This window comes from Myodes glareolus, chromosome 10 (assembly GCF_982192425.1).
Source record: "Myodes glareolus chromosome 10, mMyoGla1.1, whole genome shotgun sequence".
Lineage (NCBI taxonomy): Eukaryota > Metazoa > Chordata > Mammalia > Rodentia > Cricetidae > Myodes > Myodes glareolus.
Window position 1 is genome coordinate 41,353,376 of NC_142035.1, and position 24,644 is coordinate 41,378,019.

Sequence of the window (24,644 nt, forward strand, 5' to 3'; positions counted from 1 at the left end):
ATATACCACTATAGCTCCTACTTTACTAAAGACAGATGCATTTTATTATTTTTCCCTATAATGATGTCTGCAATGCACCTGCAATAGGTTTGATAATGTCTTTAAAATGCAGAGGAAGGTGGAGGATGAAATCTGACTGTGGAAGAAAAAATGAAACTGGCCTCCCTCCCATGCAACACAGCCTCCCCAGAAAAGCAAATGTATGTAGGTTTCCTTCGGTGAGAAAAAATCATGAGGTCATGGCACTGCCAACAGACGCTGATGTCATTCTACCAGTTGGCTGGCATGTAAGTGTGCTCAGAGGCACTGGGGCCCACGGCTCAATAGTGACACCAGGACTTCATCTTAGCAGCATTTTAAAATGGCCTCTGTTGGAACTATTCAATCATCACTCCCCCTGCTGCCTAAGTATTCCTGAGTCTAAAGATAATTGTCATATTGTCTCACCATTTTCCATTATAAATTAATGACATCTGTAATACTGAGTCATAAAAATTTTGTCCAAGGAACCATATTAAAAATTACATGGAACTGATTTCTCTAAGTGGCCTCTTGACAAACGCATTACCCACCCTTTTCCATTAGGCCTTTAGAATCCTGATCTACAGCTGGCGTTGGAAAATTAGGAATTATATTTAACTGCAGAAGATCTAACACGTTAGTACAGTCCCTTTTGTAAGTAATAAATGCAAAGTGAAGGGGATTAAACTAGATTTTGATTTTGTTGTTTTTGTTTTTAACCATTTGTGAGCTAATGCCCTAAGGAATCATTTTTCCACAGACAGCAGAAACATTCAGAGCTGGTAGGGCATGTGATCTACTCTAACCCAAAACTCAGTTTACCGAAAAAGATATTAAGGCCCAAAGAACCAAGTGGCTACAAATCAATGGAGCAGGCAAACTAACAGGCAACACTTACTCCTTTCTGACTATAGAAAAGCATGTTCTGGGAGGATCAGCATGAAGACCAGACTCTAATCTGCAGTTGTGATGTGGAAAAGTAGGGTGGGTCATAAACCCAAGCAGGGAATCACAACTGACGCTTTGTCAAATGGAAACATTGCCAAACTGTCTTCTAAATACTTAAGTTTCCACATACAATCTGTGCTGTCCTGAGTCGTCCCTAAGAAGCTTCTTTTTGCAGAGACCGTAACCAGTCAAAGAGCTGTGAGTAAGTTACTGTTGAGTGCCTGCTCCTATATCACACATCTACAAACATGTTCAGGAATGCCCAGGGAACACAGAGGAAACGGGAATGTAAAGAGTGTGGAAACCATGGGATGGGGAGCAATGCTGTCAAACAGCGTCTTCTGGACACGACCTGGCTGCTATGGCCATAAACTCACCGCCAATGCAGATACCTATGTAAGATTAGGACCATCAACCTCCATCATGCACAGGAGAAGGGTTGAGACTCATCCCTCCTTGAGGGTCTACGGGCAGTTAACGGTTGCTAAGGCACAGGCTGTCATAAGTTGCTCATGCTCTAGTAAATAACCCCCCAAATCATGTTCACGCAAGCGCCTCTAATTAAACTCAGTGATTCACCATTTAGAGAAAAAGACATCAAAGTGGGAGGCAGATTTGTTGGGAAGAAGCACCTCTCCTTTCAGGGGTGAGGGAAGAGGATGAGAACAGGTGAAGGGGGGTGAAAATGGTCAAAATCGACTATATACTTGTATAAAACTGTCCATAAAAATGTTTTAAAGGGTATGTGCATTTAAACACAAACCAACTGCAGTCTTTACTGAAATTAAAAAAAAAAGTCTCCTAAGAAAAAGAAAAAGGCAGGGTTTGGACAGCAGGCCTGAAATAACATCATCACAGGGGCAGAGGCAAAGGCAGGAGGATCTCTGGGGCTCACTGGCCCGCCAGTTTAGCAGGATGAGTGAGCTCTAGCCTAGATTCAGTGAGAGACTGTCTCTAGAATGATTGAGGGAGACAGCACACCAAGCTCCAGCCTCCATGCACACATGTGCACACACCAATGCACATGAATGCTCACACACTTTATTTTTTGAAGCCAGTTTGGAAAGCAGAAATTCAGACATGACTTTGTCCTAATAAGGAAAAGTTCTTTCAGAATACACTCCTTCCAAAGGAGTAATTCTTCAAGTGTTAAGTGAGACACGAGAGCTGAAGGTTTAATGGACCTAACTTGACTTCAGATAGTATAGAAGACCGTTCACATTACCTTAGAGCTGGACATTTTGCTGACCAGGGACACTGAGGCACTCTGGCTATATACTTGTTTAATCATCTACTCCAGGGAAGATGACATCACTAAAGTCTTTTGAATTAATAAAATGCCTTCCTATCAATCTTCCTTCTACAACCAGATTCATACAAACCCAAGACTTAAGATTCATACCCACACATAACAGCTCCTAAGACTCTCCCTTATCTGAAGATCAACATTTTTCCTGGGATACTGCAGGGACTATGAAATAAAGGAAAGTGCCTGGCACACAGAATATCTCTTCAGTTCGATGCTCAGAAGAACATGGTCATTTTTCTTCTCAACCCAAGCAACATTCCCTCCCTGCCTTTCTAATAGTTTAGCCACCCTGCTGCATGGTATATCATTACTCCTGAACTTTTAAGACCATAACACATCTCCAATGAATTCATGCATAAATACTTCAAAAAAACACAAACAAACACAAAACAACTTATTTCCAGGCCAATGCTACCAATCCTATCTGGGGCTGTCATGGCTGAGTAAGGCTCAGGCTAGAGGATCTTGATTTTGAGGCCAACATAAGCAACACAGAGAGCTGGAGATCAAGTTTGGCTGCTCAGAAAGACTTTGTCTCAGAAAGAAGAAAATAAGAAAGAAAGGAGAAAAAAAAAGAGGAGGGGAGGGAAGGAGAGGGGAAGAGGGAGGAGGAAACGTCTCTATCTAGTGAGGAAAAAAGCAGGAAGTATTGATGATTACCTTGCTTAAGATGTCAGAAAATAAAACAAGAATGCAACAACCAAATATTTTAACCCCTTAAATATATAAACAACTTGCATATAAGAGATGTTAAAACCAGTAATATTGCCAACCTAGTGACTTTAACAAGTTTATACACACACACACACACACACACACACACACACACACACACACCTCACTATATATCCCTTACAGGCTTGGAACTCACTTATAGACCAGGCTGGCCTCAAACTTAAAGTGAACCCACAACCTCTGCTTACTGGGTGCTGGAGTTACTTATTATATCCCACCAATGGCTTCATGACTCAAGAGCCCAGTGACTCCTCAGTACTTAAAAACACAACTTTAGTTACCATGTTCTTCTCTGAGCCTCGAACTGAAGAGATATTCTGTGTGCCAGGCACTTTCCTGAAGGTCAGTAGCCACTATTGCACCCAACACTAACTCCCACTTTTTCCCTGGCTAGAGTCAATGCTGCCTCTTTAAGGTTCCCTGCAGAGCCATCTTTATCTACTTTATCTAGCATATCTACTATGCTGTCTATGTGTCACAGTGACTGGGTTCTGTTCTTAGGGACTCAGGTATACCCCCGGGGAATCCCATATGATTAGCTATCTTTTTCACATAAATATGGCTTTTAAGTTTCTTAGTTTATTTTTCTGTTGCTAAAACAGAGTATCCGGGGGCCTGGGAAATTAGTAAATAAAAGAGGAGTTTTTGTTCATAGTTCTGAAGACTGGGAAGGCCAACATAGTGCCAACACCTGCTCACATTCTATTGAAGACTTTGTGTAGGCTGGGCACATGGCTAAAACACAGGCAAAAAGACCAACATTCAGGAATAGACTCACGATCACAGCCTGTTCTTCCAGGAACCATTCCACCATTACCAGAGCAAAAACTCTTCTGAAAGCCAGCAATCCATTAAAAGAATTCCAAGACTGCTGCAATCAGGGACAAGCCACAGCGTGAGTTTTGGGTGGGGGCAAACTATCTCTCCACCCCAAAACAATATCCTAAGTACAAGAGAACATTTCTTCAGGATGACTATAACTTACATATTCTTTCATTCACTCAGGCATAAAATTCTTTTGGACACAGGTAACACACAAAGTGCTAGATATCTACGAAGAAATCCATAAGGCTTCACAATGTCAGTATCTCCCAGAATGCCTCACAAAGTGACAAGCACAAAGAGGTTTTTAGGAAAAAGCTATGGGAAGCTTGCTATACATTTATTCATATGCCATTAGCTTATCACCAAAGCACAGAGTCCTCAATGAATAACTAAAGTAAGTGAATAAAACTCCTAGCTAAAAGAAGTGAAGGTAATCCCTAAATTCTTTTAATAACATTTTATAAACTAAGACCAGAACTGATTTTATTCTTAGAATGAATAAATAAATAAATATCTCATTGTAGAAAAGTTAAAATTCTTTCCCACTCCTCTTAAGTTTATGGCTGAGGCTTTCATAAGAAGAAATGAGATGAAGCCAACAAAATGCATATAATATAAATTATAATAAACAAAAATGTATCTAATATAAATTGCACACAGAATTGAGACATTCACAAGAAAGAAAACTTGAGCAAATAAATAAATCTGTATAGCTTTTATGCTAGGCCTGATGTGTAAGTGAACAGTATTGGAAAAGCATGACTTAAAAAATTACATAAATGGGCTGGAGAGATGGCTCAGAGGTTAAGAGCATTGCCTGCTCTTCCAAAGGTCCTGAGTTCAATTCCCGGCAACCACATGGTGGCTCACAACCATCTGTAATGAGGTCTGGTGTCCTCTTCTGGCCTGCAGACATACACACGGACAGAATATTGTATACATAATAAATAATTTTAAAAAGTACATAAATAAGATCTAGGGCTGGAAGCTAGGTGCACTGGTGCATACCTTGAATGCCAGCACTCAGGAGGCAGAGGCAGGAGGATCTCTATGAGTTTGAGGCTATGGTGGTCTACATAGTAATTCCAGGATAACCTTTCTTAGAACAAAATAAAAAGATCTAGGGCTGAGAGACGGCTCAGTCAATAAAACACCTGCTGCACAAGCATGAAGAGATCCTGTCTCAAAAGACAAGGTGAAGATGCCAAGCCTAGTGACACGTGTTCAATCGCAGCACTCAGGAGGCAGAGGCTGGGGGATCTGTGGGGCTGAGGACAACCCAATCTACATATTGAGTCTGAGGCCAATCCAATTTATATATCAAGTTTCAGGCCTGCTAAGGCTACAGAATGAGACAGTGCCTCAAATAAATAAATAAAAAATAACTGTAAAGAGCGTCTTAGGAGGACACCATACGAAGGAAGCTCTAATGGGGATGCTTTTCTTCAGATATCTCTATGACAAACATTAGGTTATTTTTTTCATCTGAGTACAAGGAGGGTTTGTCTGAGACACAAATATTACAACTTTCTCAAGAAAACAGTCAAGAAACTTCTCAGGTGACGAAAGGTAAGGGCAATCTGACGGTGCCTGCTGGTTCACATACGCCACAGTTTCATATGTAGGGGTAATGGGTCCTTAACTCCATCACTGAAGTAGATGTTTTACAAATATCACGGTGCCGTAGCTGGGGATAGTATGTCCTGAACCCTGCCAATTTTTATAGGAAAAAATATATTCCTTTTTGCTTCTAGTTTCTTTCATAGCTAGGAATTAATAAAAATCTAACTTTGCATTTTTGCAATACCCAACTCTATTTTCATCGAAATATCACCCAATCCGTATTAAAAATCCTTCTTGGTAATCATATTTTTGCCATTAAAACTAAAGAGAACAGAGCTGACCATAAAATCACGACATCTCCTGTGTGTTATGGATCCCTGACAATCAATGAAAGGATAAGCAGCGGTGACACACGTCAGAAATCCCAGCATTCAGCAGGCAGGGGCAGGCAGACCTCTGTGAGTTTGAGGCTGGTCTGGTCCGTAGAAGGAGTTCTGTAGCGGTCTGGAAGGAAAGCCAGGGCTACACAGTGAAAAGCTGTCTCAAGGGGGAAAAGGCAGAGGCAGGAGGATGCTGCAAATTCTCAGGCAGGTGAGTCACAGGTAAAACCCTGTTTCTTACAAATAATAATGCCGTTAGACTGGGCGTAGCCCAATAGTAAGAGTGTGTTCCGCATACACGAGGCTCCGATTTCCTTCCTGTTTTTCTGAGGATTCTGTCCGTTGGTTTGGGCGTCCTTGCTTTGAGACTGAATCCTGAAATGCAGCACAGGCTGCCATGAACGCCAATCATCCTGCTTCAGCCTGACTGGTGCTGGGATGGCAGGCATTCGCTGCTGGCAGACTCTTGGTTTGAACTTCTGTACCACAATAACAGATATAGATAGATAGATAGATAGATAGATAGATAGATAGATAGATAGATAGATAGATGATTGATCGATAGATAGACAGATAGATAGACAGACAGACAGATAGACAGATAAAACCAGCATTGTGAGCATATATTACAAATCATAAATTTTCTATTTTATAGGTTTTAGTAAATGTACGCTGTTGAACAGCTCTCTCCACAATCTAATTTTAAACCACTTCCATCATTCCCAATATATCCACCTATCTTGCAAAGCATTTTTTTTTCCTCTATGAACTATAGGGAAACAACTATTTGAGAAGCAGAATTAACTATGGGGAGGAGAGGGTGTCCATCCCCAGTGAGAGAGGCTCACTCGGAGCTGGAGTTCCACCACAGTCTTGGGCAAGTAGGATCCAGACATGATGGCAGATGACCATCTCACCTCCACTGAACTTCCCCTACAGAAGTCATCCTCTACAGCTTTAGAAAAGACAAGCAAATGCTTGCTCCTCAAACCACAGCTTTAAAGAAAATCAAATCAGCATCAAATAAAGGGGCGCAATATAAACATTCATTTACACTACGCTGAGACAAACAGGATGTGTGAAAGAACCGCACAAAGACAAGATTAAGGTTCATAGCACAGCTTTCATCTTGTTTCCATCAAAAGTACAACACGGAAAAAAAAAAAAAGAAAGAAAGAAACAAGCACATGCAGAAGGCATGTGCTCGGCCCCCAAGAGAATACAATAAAGAAACAGGAATGCCAGATTCTACAAAAGAGGCTGGGGGCCCAGAATTGACCTTTGACCACTTCAGTCCCCAGTGCATCTATTTCCCTAAAGGGCTTTTCTAAAGGGCAGGGGCAGTGAAAAGAGGAGCCAGGGGACCCAGGTTCCCTCTCTGAATCACACCTGCTGCCCAACTTCCTAAAATGATGTGCTTTAGTATGGCTGGTAGTGTGGTTAGCACATAGTGTTAAGTTATAGATCACCATAACATAAGTAGCTGTCTTACTCTAGATGAGGATGATTCTTTCAACAAGACTGGAGACATCCGTGTCAATCTCCATCCAAGGACATGGCTTTGTATCAGTGGCCAGCTCGAAGAGTCCCTGCTTCTGACATGACTGCTCTCTGCCTAGCACCTCCCTGGAGATTGGTCAAAAACATGGTGTAGCTCTGGTGTCATGAGAGTCAAGTCAGGTGACAGGAACGCAGCTAATTTAGTAAGAGGTAAGATGAGTGTCAGTTGCCTCCTTCTGCATTCACAAGAGCTTTGAAGTGAAAGGCTGCAACAGGAAAACACTATGCACCTGGAATCCCAGCACTTGGGAGGGGAAGTCAGGAGGACCAGGGGTTCAAGGCCAGCCTCTGATTCTGTCTCAAAAAACTAAACCTAATATGAAAAGAAATGTAAGATTCTTGAATTCACATTTTAAACTGCTGAAATAAAATGCCAATGAAGAGGAAGTGAAATCTAAATAATCTTAAAGCTGGTATCTCTAGATGGTATTTTTAATTTGTTGACTCTGCTGTGTCAGACATTGTTTTGGTTTGAATAGGAAATATCACCTACAGAAGCGGTTCTCCACCTTTCTAATGCTGCACCACTTAATACCGTTCTTCACCTTGCAGTGACCTCCAACCATAACCTTATTTTCATTGCTACTTCATAACTTTAGTTTAGCTACTGTTATGAATCACAGTGTAAATACTTTGGGAGACAGATGTTTGTCAAAAGGGTTACGATCCACAGGTTGAGAACCACTATCCTATCGACTCATGGGTTAAAGAGTGGATCCCCCAGTACTGGGGTGACTTTAAGAGGCATAGGAACCTTTAGGAGGCAGGACCTCACTGGAACAAGTAAGTCGCAGGAGCCCGTCCTCAGAGCTAGATCTCGCCCAGTCGGTCAGTCTAGCTGTGCCTGTCCCTGTGCTATGTCCCTTTCTTCCCCCATCTGTGTGTGTACACATACACACGCACACACACCAACAAGGGCATGCGTGCACACAGGTTTTGTCTGCTTTCTGCAATCTGAGAGACTGAAACTAGTGCTCTGGCATGCTAGAAAAGCACTGAGGTATAACCCTTACACTTTTAGTGATTTAAACTGAAGACTGGAGGAAGGGGAGAAGACATTTTGGGCATTATGGAGAAAACTGCTACTGGTACATAGGCCTGAAAAAATCCAGATTAAACACATGGGGGTTACTGTTCTGTGGTAGGTTTTGGTTATTTTTTTTTTAAATCGGCATTCAGACTGAATGACACTCGATTTAAAATTCCCGTCAACGTTGAAAATGGATGATGGGTACATTAATGTTCATCACATTCCTCCCCTTTTGTGAAATTTCCCATAAAAGGTTTTCTTTAAAATCTACACATTCATACCCTTCCCATGATCCCTGCTGTGCAAGGCTGATGAATGTAAATTTTGCAGAACACGCCCTTCTATGGATAATTTTAACTTTTCCTAAAAATAAACATTCCAGTCACCAACCCAAGGAGGGGGCAGGGGCTCAGGAATGCCATGTCATGGCAGATGGAGACTCAGCCATTGTGGGAAGTGAAAGCCAGGCAAGGAGCATCGGAACTGATACAGCAGCATCTGATTCCTCGGGACACCCTTGCCAACAGCAAGCATTTCATCAACCGCTGGAAAGGTTGAGCAGCCGGTAGTAAGCAGTACTCATCAGGGACGATTAAAAATGCTAACGCCACAGCACATTCTCGGTTGTTTCATGTGCTGGAGGAAGTATGCATGGAGTGCTGAGTCAGAAGCTAATATGCAGACTCAGAGATGACTAATGAGTCTCTGGGACGCAGTCAGGGCTTCAAAACTGAAGATTTAAGAACAGATTCACGCTACTGAAGGCTGGGTACCGCTCCTGACACATAAGGTCACCTACGGGGTAGACATCCCGAAATTTTACTAGAATGACATGGCATGCTCCTTACTACTTTCCTGCAACAGTATGTTTAATCACCACAGCATACACACGGAGGGTTGTGAACAACACTAAAGTGCCTCAACTTTCACACTTTTCACACCAATAACAAAACCAGTTGCAAACTTCACAGAAAGCCACCGTGATTTCTCTAACCCCAGGAGCCCAGGTCAAACATTAGATTTATTACAGCTAGCTCTCAGATGTCACTGAAGCCCTACCTCCACAAACACTCATTATTATGATCTATCTGTAAGAATGTAAGTGTATGCATGGGATTGCCAAGAGAAAAACAAAAGAATAACAACAAAACCCAGCAAACCTTACAAGCCTCTAATCTACAGTTAGTACTATAGAACTTCTGGAGGAACCAGGCCTTGTCTTTGGACAACTGCCATGCCCGAGGGTGGGCAACGGTCGTGTGTGTGCACTAAGAGGTACTGCCTTCGAACGGCCATTGAGGCAGCAAATCTCCACACCTGTTCAACGAGCTTTCAGAAGCTTGGCAGAAGTGCAGCACTCTTGCTGGATATGTTGCTTGGGAAATGGGTCACTGTGTCTTCCAAAGTGCACGGAGGAGCACACAGAGACCAGCAAAGAAGGAGTAACATCAAATGCAGAGACTAAAATCCTTCTCTAAGATAGGCCCATAGTGGAGCTGCCTGCAAGTGGGGTCACCAGCAGCCCAGAGCTGCCCCCAGACCTTCAGGAGCTCAACAGTCCTTGGTCAATTCCCTCTGAGTCACTCATACTCCCAGGTCATAAAATACCCTCCTGGGGGGGGGGGGGGATGGCTCTGCCTCTGCATCCTACCCTGCATGTGAACAGTTAGCTTCACACGAGTCACTCCACTCTGTCCAAAGTCAGTGCAAGGCGTGAGGGTGAGGGGAGGACTCCTGTGGAGCACAGTGGGGAAGAGGAGCCTTCCCACAGTGGACATACCTAAACCCACAGCTTCCTGGAGGAAAGCTAAGGCAAAGGCAGCCTGGCCTGAAGGCAGGTGCTAACAAGAAGCCAAAGCAAGTCAGGGCAAGGGCTCGGCAGCAAGTGCCATGTCAAAAGGCACGGCTGCCTCTGAATCAGCAGGTCCTAAACACAGGCTAAACTGCTTCTCACTCTGAGACCTTGGCTTAAAGAGGAAGCAAAGAAGGCTGCCAGCAGAGGTGGAAAAGCCCCGGCTGGCTCGGGCACAGCAGCGGGGCCTAAATCTAGGCCCCAGTTGGTTTTCCTTTTGGGGTTAACCATGATCCTTATTTAACCACAAAAGAAAAAGAGAAAACTCGACCTGAAAACTCTACAGAAGAGCAACTGTGCTTGAACTGAGGAGGCAGGAGTCTGGAAAGAAGCACCCTTCAAAGCAAAGCCACACTTCAGGCACTGTCTGGGGGGCTCCTAAAATGACACTGGCAATTCCAGCAAACACTCAGGCTCTGTGCGGAACGACATCACTGCAGCTAGCAACAGCAGATTTAGAACAGCACCTTCAGAATGCTGGGCCTGTCCAAGAAACACCTGCACACATTGCTCACACGGGTCTCCTCTCACTAGACGCACAATACGGTCAGAACCACAGACCAGCCACTAGATTTCCAGAACTAACCAGGACTTGGTGAGAAGAATTTCAAAATAAGCTGCTTTATGAAATACCCTGCCAGAAAGATATGAATCACAAGGATTAATATTATAGTGCTAACTGTGATAGCCAATGCCTGATACTTATTAGGATGGTTACCGAGCAGTGTGCTAAACACTTTATACGCATCATTTCATCGACCCTCCACATCAACAGGTGACAAGAAAGCCACACTTAGAGAAGAAGGTGCTGGCGCTGCTGCTCCCGGGAACACACTTTGAGCATCAGTGCTTCAGAGACCACACTCTTTCCCCCCAACCCTGCTTCTTTGCTGAGCCTCCTAACTCAGGTGGTTCTAACCATCCAACTAGAAGCACAGAGCCACCCCCTCTCCCGTCTTAGCAATCGGGCCCAATCCACGGGCTTAGCACTATCACTGCCCACGGAACAGAACCAAACGCTTGCCATCCCACACAAATAGTTACCTGAAATACCATGGAACTCAGACGATCACATACCAAAGTGGATTTTCAAACCTGCACTTAATTTAAAGCCTATTTTAAAAAAATAGTTGCATTGTTTTAGGGATAATTTATAACATCAAAACAGTGAAACTTGTTTGTCTTCTTTGGAGTTCCTTATTGTAAAAGTATATATGCTAATGCCTGTTAAACATTATTCAATACCCAAATATCTTTATATTAAACAACGTCAGAAACTTCAAACTGGGTTTAAAACACACTATTTAATTAATCCTATTTATGGGTTGTTATTAATGCCTATTTGATTAACCCTAATATTTAAGGATTTCGTTTCATTTTTAATGGGGGGAGGACAGACAGATGTACACAAAGCACGAGATCACATGTGAGTATACGTGCCCCTGAATTCAGAAGACGGCATTGATCGCCTGGAGATGGAGTTACAGGTCATTAAGGGCCACCTCATGTGGGTGCTCAGAACTGAACTCAGGTCCACTGAACTGAGGATATGCTCTTACCACTGCGTCATCTTTCCAGTCCTAACCCTAACATTTAACAGATGGGTACAAACACTCCATACAGCATACCTTTCCAAAGTACCAGTTACTAACGAGGCCTGACACGAACTCAGCCCAAATTCCTTCCAGTATGTTACAAAAAGAATTCTTCAAAATACAAATTTTAATATTATGGGAGCCCAGAAACTCTCTAATGCAACACTTCGTTTAATTAAAACTAAGGAAATCATGACAACCTCAAAATTCAGCTGACAATGTGAGTCCCTCCCTCGTCTCTGAAAACAGACACTAATTTTCCACCAAGAAGCAAGGCCTCAGCCCTCTCCTGGATATGACACAACAGTAGACATGGCTTGCGGAGAACCCTCAGGAAGTTCGGGAGCTCACACTTGGCATGCCCAGATGCCCAGAGGAAGTTCCCACCACACTTAGGCAAACTAAAGCCAGCCATCTAGTTTGAAAGCAGGGAAGTGTCCTGGAAAGAACTGAACAGGCAAGTGACGTCTTGAGCTTCTGTAGAGCAGTTTTTGACCATACGCATCTGAATGAGTGACCCCAGAAGATGACTTGTAAAGCTGGAACCATCCAGCCGGTTTTCCCCACTCACTGTACTGAATAAGTCTGCTTAGTGACACAGCGATAACTGAAGATGATGGAGGCCGCCTGCCTTGTCCCTAGTCGGGAATCAATACCGAGGACGACAATCTAACTTTTCTGTCTCCTCATAGCTGCCCGCCACCATTAGCAGCTGGAGCACTGACTGACAAAGAGGACAGTGAGCAGACTGACCGGCCACAGAGCCCATTCAGAAGCAGATCAGAACTGTTTCTCTACCCATCCTGGTCATGACTAGGCTGTGCAGAGCGCACCAGCGCTTCTGTTTCACTCTGCTGCTGTTAAAGGTTGACACAGTTTCTCACTGCACACTCCCCGAGGATAGGGGCAGATGATCAGGCTTGCCTGTGTCTCAAAGGCCTAACCAGAGCTTTGCAGGCAAAGACAAATAAAGACTTAGTAACCGAAACTTCACATATGAAAAGAATTAGATGAGTCCTCACTCCCAAGAATTATGAGACCAAGAACAAATAAGAAGTCAAGGCCAAGTCCCTTTGCTACTCAGAACATCGCTGTAAAACAATTACCGAGGGCTCCACGGCATGCATAGAATGTTATTTTTCCAAACAGTTTCATAGCATTATACCTTTCATTATTAATGTGATATCAAAAAACAGTGAAATAGATAATACTGTTATTTCTTTCCATAGATAAGGAGGTGGTTATTCAGAGATTAACATGGTTTCATAAGGGTCATTTTAGAAGTGAAACCACAAGACGAACTAAGGAATCCTGGGTAAGACCTAATGCTAGTTTCATATTCTAGCATTCTTTCTTAAAAACCTAAGGACCTAATTTCAAGAAGTGACTGGGAGATGTGCTTGCCACCCAATAATGAGTGCCTAGGTTCCAATCCCTAGGACCCATATAAAGTCAGCTATGGTGGTATGGTCTACAATCCCAGCACTTTCGCATAGCAAAGGGGGAGACAGAGACAGAGAACTGTAGTAATTCACAGGCCAGCTAGCCTGATGCACGCATTGAAAAACTAGAGACACTGTCACAAACAAAGTGTATGGTAAGGACCAAACCCCAAATTATTTTCTCTGATCTCTGAATGTGAGGCACAGCATGCATACATAACATGCGTCTGAGCGCACACGCGCGCACACACACACACACTTCAAGATGTGCTATAAAAGAACCTACAAAAACAAGCACCAATGACAGAATCATAGAAATGGTATCACAGACAAGATGCCAATACTCATATCCATAACATACTTTTAAATAACAAGAAGTGGAAAGACAGACTTGGTGTATGCTTCACCCGACTCTTTATGATGTTACACCTTTGTGAAACAGACAGCAGAACATCCTTTTCTAATGTCACACAAAATGTATCATATGTGTGCATACACATACATGTGAATACACAGGAATGCCAAACAACTATATAAATAACAAGTAGTCTTGAGATCAAAGTATTGTCACATGCTACTCACATGTGACAGAATGACACATACAGAGACCTAACTTCCTGTATTACTTAATGGTGGATGTTCCAAAAACTACTCCCAGAGAAGTATCTAGAAAGAGGTTAGGTAAACACCACGTATCTTTACAGTGTACGGGTAATGAGGAGAGAGCTGCCCACTTAAGCCAGTGTTATTGCCACAGAGTTCTCAGTGACTGTGAAGTCCAAAGACACGCAATACCATCTCACCCCTAACTTCCTTAACCAAATATCCCCAAAGCAGCACTGATGAGAACAATGAGCAGAGGTGAGCAGGAAGAGGAGGAACCAGAACAACACCACTCGGTCCCTTTAGGCCCCTTCTAGCCTCCACTGCTTGGACAGACCTGGGCCTCTAAGGCACCCCCAAAACAAGGGGAGAACCTCTCAGCACATCATTTCTAGATTCTTGAACCTAGAAGAAAGCACATGACAGGCAGCCTCTGCTACTCTCAGAAGGATTTCTCTGAGGCCACTCTGGATAGATAGGTCTAGTGTTTGTGACTGTTTCCACTGTAGTGTTCAGAGTGATATACTCTAGTAAGTACATTCAGGCAGAAGAAATAAATATATGCATGTACATAACAGACACTGGATATGCGTGTGTATACAACCAATGGGCGAACAGACAGGCATTTAGGGTTGGCTGCGTGATAACCTGGTACTGAGCCAGCCATTTTAAAAACACGCCAGTTGCTCTGCCTCCTTGGCTCACAGTATCCAGAGGAGTTACCTTATGAAATATAGAACAATGGTGCCCTCTACAGCCCTCAGAGAGAATCCATACAGTTGGTGAAAGATCCTGAGTCTACCGTCCTAGTAAAGATTTTTAACACTAGAAGATAAAATAAAACATACACTTAATATGTATATCAGCAAAAATGCCAAAGTATTACAGTTTAACCCAGAAGAGTTAACTAAGACATCATCTTGACTGACACAGAAGCAAACTCTACACGCAGTCACTCTGGTTATCTGTTTAAGGAGAATTACTGGGGTGTGCTTGGGAAACAGCACAAGTATGAGAGCCCGACTTTATTCCAAAGCTGAGAACACTTTGTAATCCCAGTACTGTGGAGGCAGAGACAGACGGATTCCTAAAGCTGGTTGAGCAGTCTGTCAAACCTATTTGCTGAGCTCCAGGCCACTGAGAGACCCTACCTCAAAAGCAAAGGCATAGATGGATGGTGGCAAGTGACACCCAAGGTTATTCTCTGGCCATACATATGTGCACATTTGCACAATCAACTACACACACGCGCCGACATTCAGAAACACAAACAAATAAACTGAGGCTGTTTGGTTCTTTTAGGGGTCAAGACAGGGTTTCTCTCTAGCTTTGGACCCTGTCCTGGAACTTGTTCTGAAGACCAGTCTGGCCTTACAGAGATCTGCTTGCCTCTGCCTCCTGAGTGCTAGGATTAAAGGTGTATGGAACCACTGCCTGGCAACAGAGGCTGTCTGTAAAAGAATTATTTGAACTATTTTCAAAATCACTAGAGACCACTATGGAAGAAATAGGAAAAGACAGAACTTCAAAGTAAAGAATATACGACAAATTGAAGACTACACATTACTTGGCCACCAAAAAAAGGTCACAAGGAAAGAAAGAAGGAAAGAAAGTGGTTCTGGTCACCCAAGCCATACTCTAGACTACTTGGGACCTGTGACTCCATAGCAGAAACAGAAGAGAAGTCCTTCTCAGGAGGTGTTCTAGGACAATGTGTGCAAAGTATGGCAACAAGACGCACGTACTGGGGACTGAAAAGAAAGTAAAAGTGTATTAGCATAGGAAAAGTTGGGCTTCTGTATCAAAGAAGACAAGACTCATTCATCTGGCAAACTTGGAAGATGGTGACAAGTAACACGGACTACAGAAGAAAAGGCGAGAAATAATAATAAGAGAAAAAGAAATCACAGGCCAGGTGAATGCACGAAATGCAAAGCTATCAGTTCCACGGGAACAGGTGGATCATTTTCCCAAGTTGCAAAGTGAAAACTAAGACCATGCTAAGGAGGAAATGGACAGTAATTACCAGAGTGCAGTCTGAGAGTTGACATTAGACCTGATTAAACAAAAAGAATTGCTCGATCATTTGAGCAAGGAAACAGCACCCAGACACTTGTCTGGATGGATGAGAGTGGCAGCAGGGGGCAGAATGAAAGACTGGCGGAGAAAAGACAGGTGAGGACAACAAAGGCTTCCCCAGGTACCATGGGAAAGAGGAGCAGTCTCAGGCAGAAAAGGACGGACGCCTTAAGAGGTGGCAAGGACAAGAAGGACATCACAAGTCATGCCAGGAACCTGCGAATCAAAAGCCAGATCAGAGGAAATGTAGAAGCTATGCCCTGAGTTTGAAACTGCAGCAATGAACTTAAGAAGAAACTACTTAGAAACAAGTGGGAAGCTGAAGTTTAAAAGAGGATGAGAAGCCAGGGCTAGATTTAAACAGTGTTTAGTTATATAAAACAGAAAGAAATGCTTATACATCAGGAAAAAGACTGTGGAAGGAAGGCCTGAGAACTGACCCTCTGACCAGACAGAAAACACTTGGAAAAAGAAGCTTCATTTCAAAACAAACAAACAAACAAAACAAAACAAAACAAAAATCCACTTGTTTGAAAACCAGCAGCACTCAGAGCGCATATCCTACAGCGTAAGAAGGTAGCCCACATCTCTGCACCCACGGCAGAACTAACGCCAGTAAGCTGCGAGCAATTGTGTTCCGGTTCCATCAAGCAATCAGCACACATTTAGCTGCACATATTTCCCAATCTGGCAATACAGCAAAGCAGACTTTGAGAAAAACAGCAGCCTACATGAGTGGAGCACATTGCCAGCCACTACACCACACCCCATATGTCTTCAAAAGCACAAAGCTCTTAAAGGAAACTGAATTACAAAGGTCTGAAAGGCAGTGAATGTAAGAATCAAGAAAAGAGACACACAGGTCCTTCTTAGGCTCTGAAAATTTGTTACTGACAAATACCTTTATAAAAATGTTCTCACGGCTACGTATCACTCTCTTTATGAAAATTTATTTCTAGTAAAGAACAGAATACTTAAAATGCTTTTGATTATTCTGTAAGAACACTTCAGTTTTATCTTTCTTAAAATTTAGAAGATCAGTAAGTGGAACTCAACCTGTATGAGTCGAGTTATCCTATATTGAAGCAAAGCTTGTTTCAATCTTGTTTTCAATGGGACACAGCAGATCAATGCATCAATTTTCAAATAAGCAATGGTGACACAGTCAGTGGCACATTCCCCTTTAGGTACACCAAAAACCTAGGACACAGGATGTAAGTGTTTCACAGAGGCAAGCTACGAAGACAAAAGCCTACTGACAGCCCATCTGCTATTCAACCGTCTCTTTCTCTGGAAATGGAATGCATTGCTCCTCACATTCACCGTTCCTATACCAAGGAACAACAACAATTCTTGAGCATATTTTGTGGCTTTCTGCAGAATGTAAAGACTAATACTATCTGAAATTTAGATAGCAGCATAAAACTAAAATTGCTATCAGGAAGGAAAAGCATAAATAGTAAGGGTATAAAGAAATTTTTAAAATTCAGTAAACTCTTATTTCCTTTTAAACATTACTGAACCTTTAGATCTCTTACTTCAAATTTAGAAAACAACTCAGGCTTTCTAAACCAGTATCTCCCCACATACCCAAGAAAAAAGCGGACAGTGTTAAACAGCAAAAGTAGACGCTGTCAGCCTTCTGCAATGGTGGGAAGGGGCGAAGGGTCACTGCATATTCCCTGTAGAAGACAAAGCCAGATCCACATTCCAGGGAAATTTGGCTGGTCCAAGTTTTCCTTAAATACAGATTGGCCCGCCTGTCACTAAGCCAGGCTCTGTAATCTTCCCAGGCTGCCATTGCTAGGGAAGCCAGGAATCCCTTCTAATTAATCAACTCTCACAACAAAAATTTTCCCACCCACAAAAAAGTTGTGGGGAGGGGAAGTGGCGAAGCAGTCTTCATGGCCAAAAGAATCTTAGACTTTGCTGTAATAGCAAACTAATCCAAGAAAACAGATGCAGGAAGCAGAGGAAATGATCTACAGAGACAGACAAAGAGCTTGGGAGCTTTTGCGCTGTACGGCTTCTCTGGAGCCCAAGTTAAACATGTTAAATCTTAAGATGTAATTACTGCGAATGAGGCCTGGCAACATTCTACACATCTTAAAGTCAGGCATGGGACCATGAAGTTTCCCCAAGGCACATACTATATATGATATTGGACATTTAAAGCAATAATTTATTGTTCTGATTTCTTTTCTCTACCATTCTGTGTTTCAGTGAATAAACATCTATGATTAATACCTGTATGTTCATATCTATTTCTGTTTGCTTTGGGCTTGTCTGATGCTTACAGCCAATTTAACACAAGGTTAATTTCCTTGAATGCTTACTCCATCATGATTTAAGCGGGTGAGAGCAGCAAAAGATACAGCCATTTAGACCTGTTCTGTCTGGGTCAGGACTAGCTCAAAGGTATAGCTCTTGTCTGACATGCATGAGGCCCTGGCTTGGATTTGAAGCATCGCAATACATGTACATACGTGTGTGTACATGGGTGTGTGTGCGTGTGCATGTGCGCACACTAGTAGCCACCTGCACCTACTAAGTATTTAGTATATGGCTAATAGAAAGTGGTATATGCTCTAGGAAATATTTACACACATATTATAAAAATAAGCAACATGTGTATATACATGTATGTATACTTTGTAGGCAGTGGGTTCTGCCTTTATTATAACTACTCAAATCAGCCCACTATAGCATAAAAGCAGCCAGAAACAACAGCTTACCAAATAGAAGTGGCTGTGTACAAATAAAACTTTATTTTCTAAAACAACTGGCTGTCCTGTGTGCTATAATCTGCTAACTCTGTCTAAACCTGACCTTTCTTTGACTCTGAACATTTATGCAATTTCGAATATTTTAAAACACTAAGATGGGGCAAAGTCTTCAGCTAAGATAACTAGAGAATCACGGCTGTTGCCACCATGTCTATCAAGTAGGATGAGTCACTGCAGCAAAGGACCGACCTCCCTGCTGGAAACTGCAGGGATTTGCACATCATGCAACCATGAAAGCTGCTGCTCCAAGGGTTTCTGTCTTAGATGGTGCTGCCATTTCCTGGAAATCTGGGAGGGAGTTATAGATGAGACTTCAAGTCCAAGGACCCAAGAATTAAAGAGAAAAACAAACAAACATTGATTAACGAAGGTCTGGAGAACAACCTTCACTTTAAAAGGGAAAAGTTGTTTGTTAGAAATTTAAACCCAGTGGAAAGTCATAGAACAAACAACCCAGACACAAAGGACACACTATTTGGTGCCATTAGCTGGCCTGCTACTTTTGAAAACATGATCTATTCAAGTATTTTTCAGCCCAGGTTGACAAAAAGTAGGTGCATCTTTATGAAAACTCTGTATAAATTTATTTCATTAAAATTGATTTATTCACTTGTAGCGTGAATTCTAGTTGGTCTTAATTAATCAAAACCCAGAGTCAGATATAGGGGTTAAAGCTGAAGATCAGAGAAGCAGGGCAGTAACCACTAGAGAGACCTTTTACCTCTACCAATGCTCAGACCTAGGATCCTCAGACTGGCTAAACAGACTGCACTGTGTTTCCACCAAACCTCAGACTCCAGTGAGCTCTTGTCTCCTCCTCCTTATATACCTCTGCCCAGCCATATCACTCCTGTCTCTACCTCCCTAGTACTAGGATTAAAAGCATGAAATTCCAAGGGCTGGGATACCTTTGTATGAGTTCTATTTCTCTTTTTAGACAGATTCAATCTCCTGTAGTCCTGGGATTAAAGGTGTGTCCCACCACTCCCTGGCATCTAGTGGCTTAGCTCTGCACTCCGGTCTTCAGGCAGGCTTTATTTATTAAAGCACAAACAATATATCACTACATTCACATTCTTTCTGAATACTATGCACAGACAGATTAAAATAAGCCCAGAAGCCAGGCATGATAGTGTTCACATTTAATTCTCACGTTCAGAGGGCAGAAGCCAACAGATTTCTGTGAGTTTGAGGCCAGCCAAATCTACACAGCGAGTTCCAGGATAGCTAGAGCTACGCTGTCTCAAAAAACCAAAACAAAAGGAGCACATTCTAGCCCCAACTGCCATGTACCAGAGGCAACGAGACTGGAAACTTAGCTATTTCATCTGCTATTAAGTATCATGCTTCTATGCTGGAACTATACTTTCTTACTATTCCCACTTTCTAGATCACTCTGGAAAATGAGGGCATGATGCTTGCAATCATCTTCCCACACTTCTCTTTCACCGACCTTCCAAAATCCAGAGTTGAAGACATCACGAAATGGAAGCTTTGCTCAGTGTTGAGCCATAGATCACATTGACTCCGCTGCTTTACACAATTCTCTTTTTATTTCAGAGTTAAGAGTTACATCACTTTTCTTTTGTTAGTTTCCTAGATTCCTTTGACTAAATTACTCCAGGCCCCCTGACAGAAAGAATTGTTCTTTATCTATTTAAATGCTCAAGGCCTCTTCCTCCTTCACACTTTTCCTCGTCTGCCAAGAACCCTCCTTCTAGGCCAATGGAAACGACTACACTCTGAACTTGAAGCATAATGATCAGCATGGGATTTGCTTAGGCACTGAGTCTGGATTCTCTACGTCAGGATCTCATGTCTAACCCTCTGTTTACACCCCATTTTAGAGAACCACATCCTAACATAGAGCACACAGGAAGGAAATTTCCCTGACCTTAGCATCTTTGAAAATGTCTCCATTCCATCATAACATGTGCTTAAAGGTTGGCCTGGGAAGAGACTTCTGGCCGGAAAATGGTTTTCTGAGTGATAACCGTGAGTACTGAGGTATATTACTATTCCTGCTGTCTCACTGCTGCTGTGGAGCAGGCTGCCCTAATTCTTCCCTTCTGTGCTGTTGTTCTTTCTCCTTTCCCCTGCCCTCCTCCCTCTTCCTCCTCCTCCCCACACAAAGTTTCTGTTGTGAAACTGTAGAAAGGCAGGCCTCAGCACAACACTTTTCCATTGATTCTGCTGGATCCTCACTCAAGCCTCTCAGACAGGAACTCTGTGTCCTTTGTGGAAATTTTTATTATACTGTTTTTTTTTTCTTTTCATAGCGTTCCTTTCTATTTGTCTTTGTTTCTAGAACTTCAACTTTTGATATCAAGACCAAATTCTAATCCTCTTGGGGTTTTTTTCCTACATTTTTAAAAAACAATCTTTTGTTTTAGTTTCTGAGCAATATTCCTTGATATGATCAAAAATTTATGTTTCTGTCATGTTTTATAAGTACTCTTTTCTATTCTCATGACTTTTTTTTCTTTATAACATCCTGATCTTGTTTCATCATTACAACAGCACTCCTTTTGCTCTGAAAATAAACATTAAACTTCATAATCTTTATCCCTATCTACAGTTTCTCTGACCTTCTGATTCACTTTTGTCTCTATTTCTTATATTCTACGTTTTCCTTAAATTTGTGCTGATGCTATTTTTCATTCATTATTAAAACAATGAAGTGGTTTTGGAAGCACTGCACATACGACTGGGCTTGGCTTACTGAGACTCCCATTGGAGCCTATGCTTGATTAATGGATCCCAAATGTAGGTTACACTAATGTCACACAAACAGACTATAATTTCAGAAGTATAATTAGAGATAAGAAGACATTTCAAAATTTAATTCAATAGATAGAGTAACTATAAGTTTTTATATCTATGAAAGAGTTTCAAATGATACTAAAAATTTTAATAAAATTAAAAGGAGAAATATATACATTTCAAATCACAGTTGAATATTTTAATATATTTTTCAACTTACTAAACAAATGCACAAAAATATTAGTAAAGATATAGCAGAATGATACAATATAACTGTCAAATCTGACTTGTTTTACATACACATAAATATTATATTGTTTATTACCTATTACTATACCTGATGTTACAGTGATATAAAATCATTCTAGATAATATCACATTATGCTGCTTACAGAGCAGTATTTTATCAAAACAGAAGAACTTCCCTAAAGACCAATTTAAATACGATCAATAGAAATTCCCAGTCATAAAGAATAGAGATTATAATAGCCAATATACTGAAACATATATCATAATGAAATTTATGAATTATTTGACCAAATCCCCAACTTAGTTGCATCCACTGTGAAGGACACAATTAAGTAGGAAATGCTTTGTCAGAACTGTATAGCTTTAAGTATACACAACAGAAAAGAAAGGTTTGATGGCAAAGGCTTAGGCTTCTGCCTTAAGAACTTGGGAAAGGAAGAGATATACCCAAGATATACCCAAGTAAAGGAAAGAAAGACATAGATAAGAAACTGAAGAAACAGAAACAAGCACACTGCAGACAGGAAAAGATCAAGACAGAAGGTGGTTATCTGAAAAGAACAGTAAAAGTAACAAACGCCCACAGCACTATCAATAACCATGGCTTTATGAGGGTCAAGCTTAGCTGTCAAGAGATCTAGAACCAGGACTGGGTAAAGTGGAGAGAGGACTCATGATGCCCTAGGGGCACTGACAAGAAGGGGGGCTTAGAATCGAAGTCACTTCCATTGAGGCTGGAATTAAGAAAAAACCCTCTGCATAGATCTGTGTATCCTTTTATCGCGTAATTCAGTGTTTAGCATGCGAGTACTCAATCTGTAGACATCATCACGTAATACTTTTCAGCTCAGTTTTCTATAACCAAAGATGTAAGTGTTCTGGGGCTGGAGCTATTCAAGTGAGCTTTTTACTTCATTCCTGTGAGAAACAGTAGCTGCCATTTGTGAAAATGTAACTAAGTCTGCTCTTTTCCACACCTAGAGGTGACCAGGGAGAACAGTGGTCCATCCATTCAGAACCCTGGATGCAGGGAAGGGAGGAAAAAACAAAAAGGAAATAAAGCATCTGCAAATAAAAATAAAATTAAAAAAAAAACTTCTACCCAACTGCATTATGAGTTCTAAATGTATACTGTCCACAGGTTAGTACAACCCTGAGCCATGAAAGTAAATCTGGTCTACAACTAACAGAATGCCAATGGCTTCAGCAGAAATAAAGTTAAAATCAATAAAATTAATAGAGTTAAAATCGCTCAACTGCTCTTCAGAGTACATCTCTCTACCCATGTATGTTGGGGGGGACTACATAGACATGAATCCATGTGTATAATGCTATACACAATACCAAAAATCATAAACATAGACTATAATGTCAGTACTATAGGCAGTAAGAGCATGAGTTTTAGGACAGCCTGGGTAATATAGGAAGGCCTCATCTCAAAATACAAAAATTAAAGTTAATGTCGTACAAACAATGCAGCAATTTCACTGATCAATTTACTTCATACTTGGTACGTAATATTAGAAATGATAGAAACACTTAAAAACCATTATAAAATAAATTATTGTAGAATTATATTAAGATGACAAAATGAGAAAATGGAATCATTTTACAAATTGGGAAAGAACTAGTGGAATCTGAATTTTTTAAAAATTAAAAAAAATATGAACTTGTGAATGAAAAATCATAACTAAAATTAAATAGCTATTATCCTTTTCAATTGACACCTTTTGGCTTGTCCTTTCCCACCCCACAGTGTGCATGTCTCTCTTTCACCTGTACAGTAAGTACAGATGAGAAGATTTTGGTTAAGTAGAAGACACCTGACGAAAAGGCATTTTGGAATTAAAAACTGTTATTTAAGCTAGAAAGGGGGAGGGGCTCTTTGAATGAAGCACTGAGCTAACGGCAAGGAAAGCCAATGGCCGTATAACACATAGACCATCTGAACCTGCGCACTGCAGAAGGTATGCAGGGACAGCAGCAATGGCCTGACACCATGGAGCAGAGCAGAGTCCTTCACAAGGGCTCTATGTCAGACATTTGGAAAAGGAACCCAAGGGAAAGCTGTGAGATGCTAAACTCCAGTTAGGGAACTTGTTCCTTGGCTGTGTGGTTCAAAATCACGGGCTAGACCAGTTTCTGTAGCTAGTCTGCAAGTTGAAATTCACGCTTGTGGTAACACCCCTGATCTGGAAGCTGGGTTCCGAGCCTTTCAGACACAGCTGGGAGACGGGGTAATATGGCAGCAAAGTCAGTCAGTCAGTCATGTCAGTGTGGACAGCATGGGGTCATCATATCATCTCAGACAGAATGAAAGCGCTAGGGTTGACATGCCACAGCTGACCAAAATCAGGGGTCCTCCTGAGTCTCAGAAAGCTTCTGATGAACTCTGCAAAGAGCCTGGTTCACTTCAGAGCACAGAGCTTGCTAGGGCACAGTCTTCTACAGATTAACCTCATTCTTCCAATCTGCAAATAAATCATGACTTTACCCAACAAACTTCAAATATAAGTTGTAAAGAGAACAGGGTCAATTAGGACATGCAACCCAGGTAGAAAAATGGATGAAAATTTCCCAGAACTGACTGTAACACTGTATTCCACAACAGATAAATCTATGCCTAGAACAAAACTATAGACTATCGAAAACAAATAAAATCTTACGAACCAGCAGAGACAAAGGACAGATAACAAGGAAAAGGGTTGGTCTTCCCATCAGGAAAGAGACTGTCAAGAGATGCCTGTGACAACTGGGCTCTGGTACAGCCCAACATCTCCCCACCCAGGGAGCTCCCTACTTCACGAGTCAAGTTCCTTCTCCTGGGCTGGTTCTTGTTCTGACCAAGAGAATGCAACAGGTGCGGTAGCTGAGACTTAAGTCTAGGCCTCTGAGGGCGAGCAC

General features: G+C 41.8%; 1 protein-coding gene across 10 annotated transcripts in view; it reads right to left on the bottom strand.

Annotated features, from left to right (window-relative positions):
* Positions 1-24,644, bottom strand: part of Slx4ip (SLX4 interacting protein) — a 157,942-nt gene that overhangs the window by 120,791 nt on the left and 12,507 nt on the right. The window lies entirely within an intron of this gene.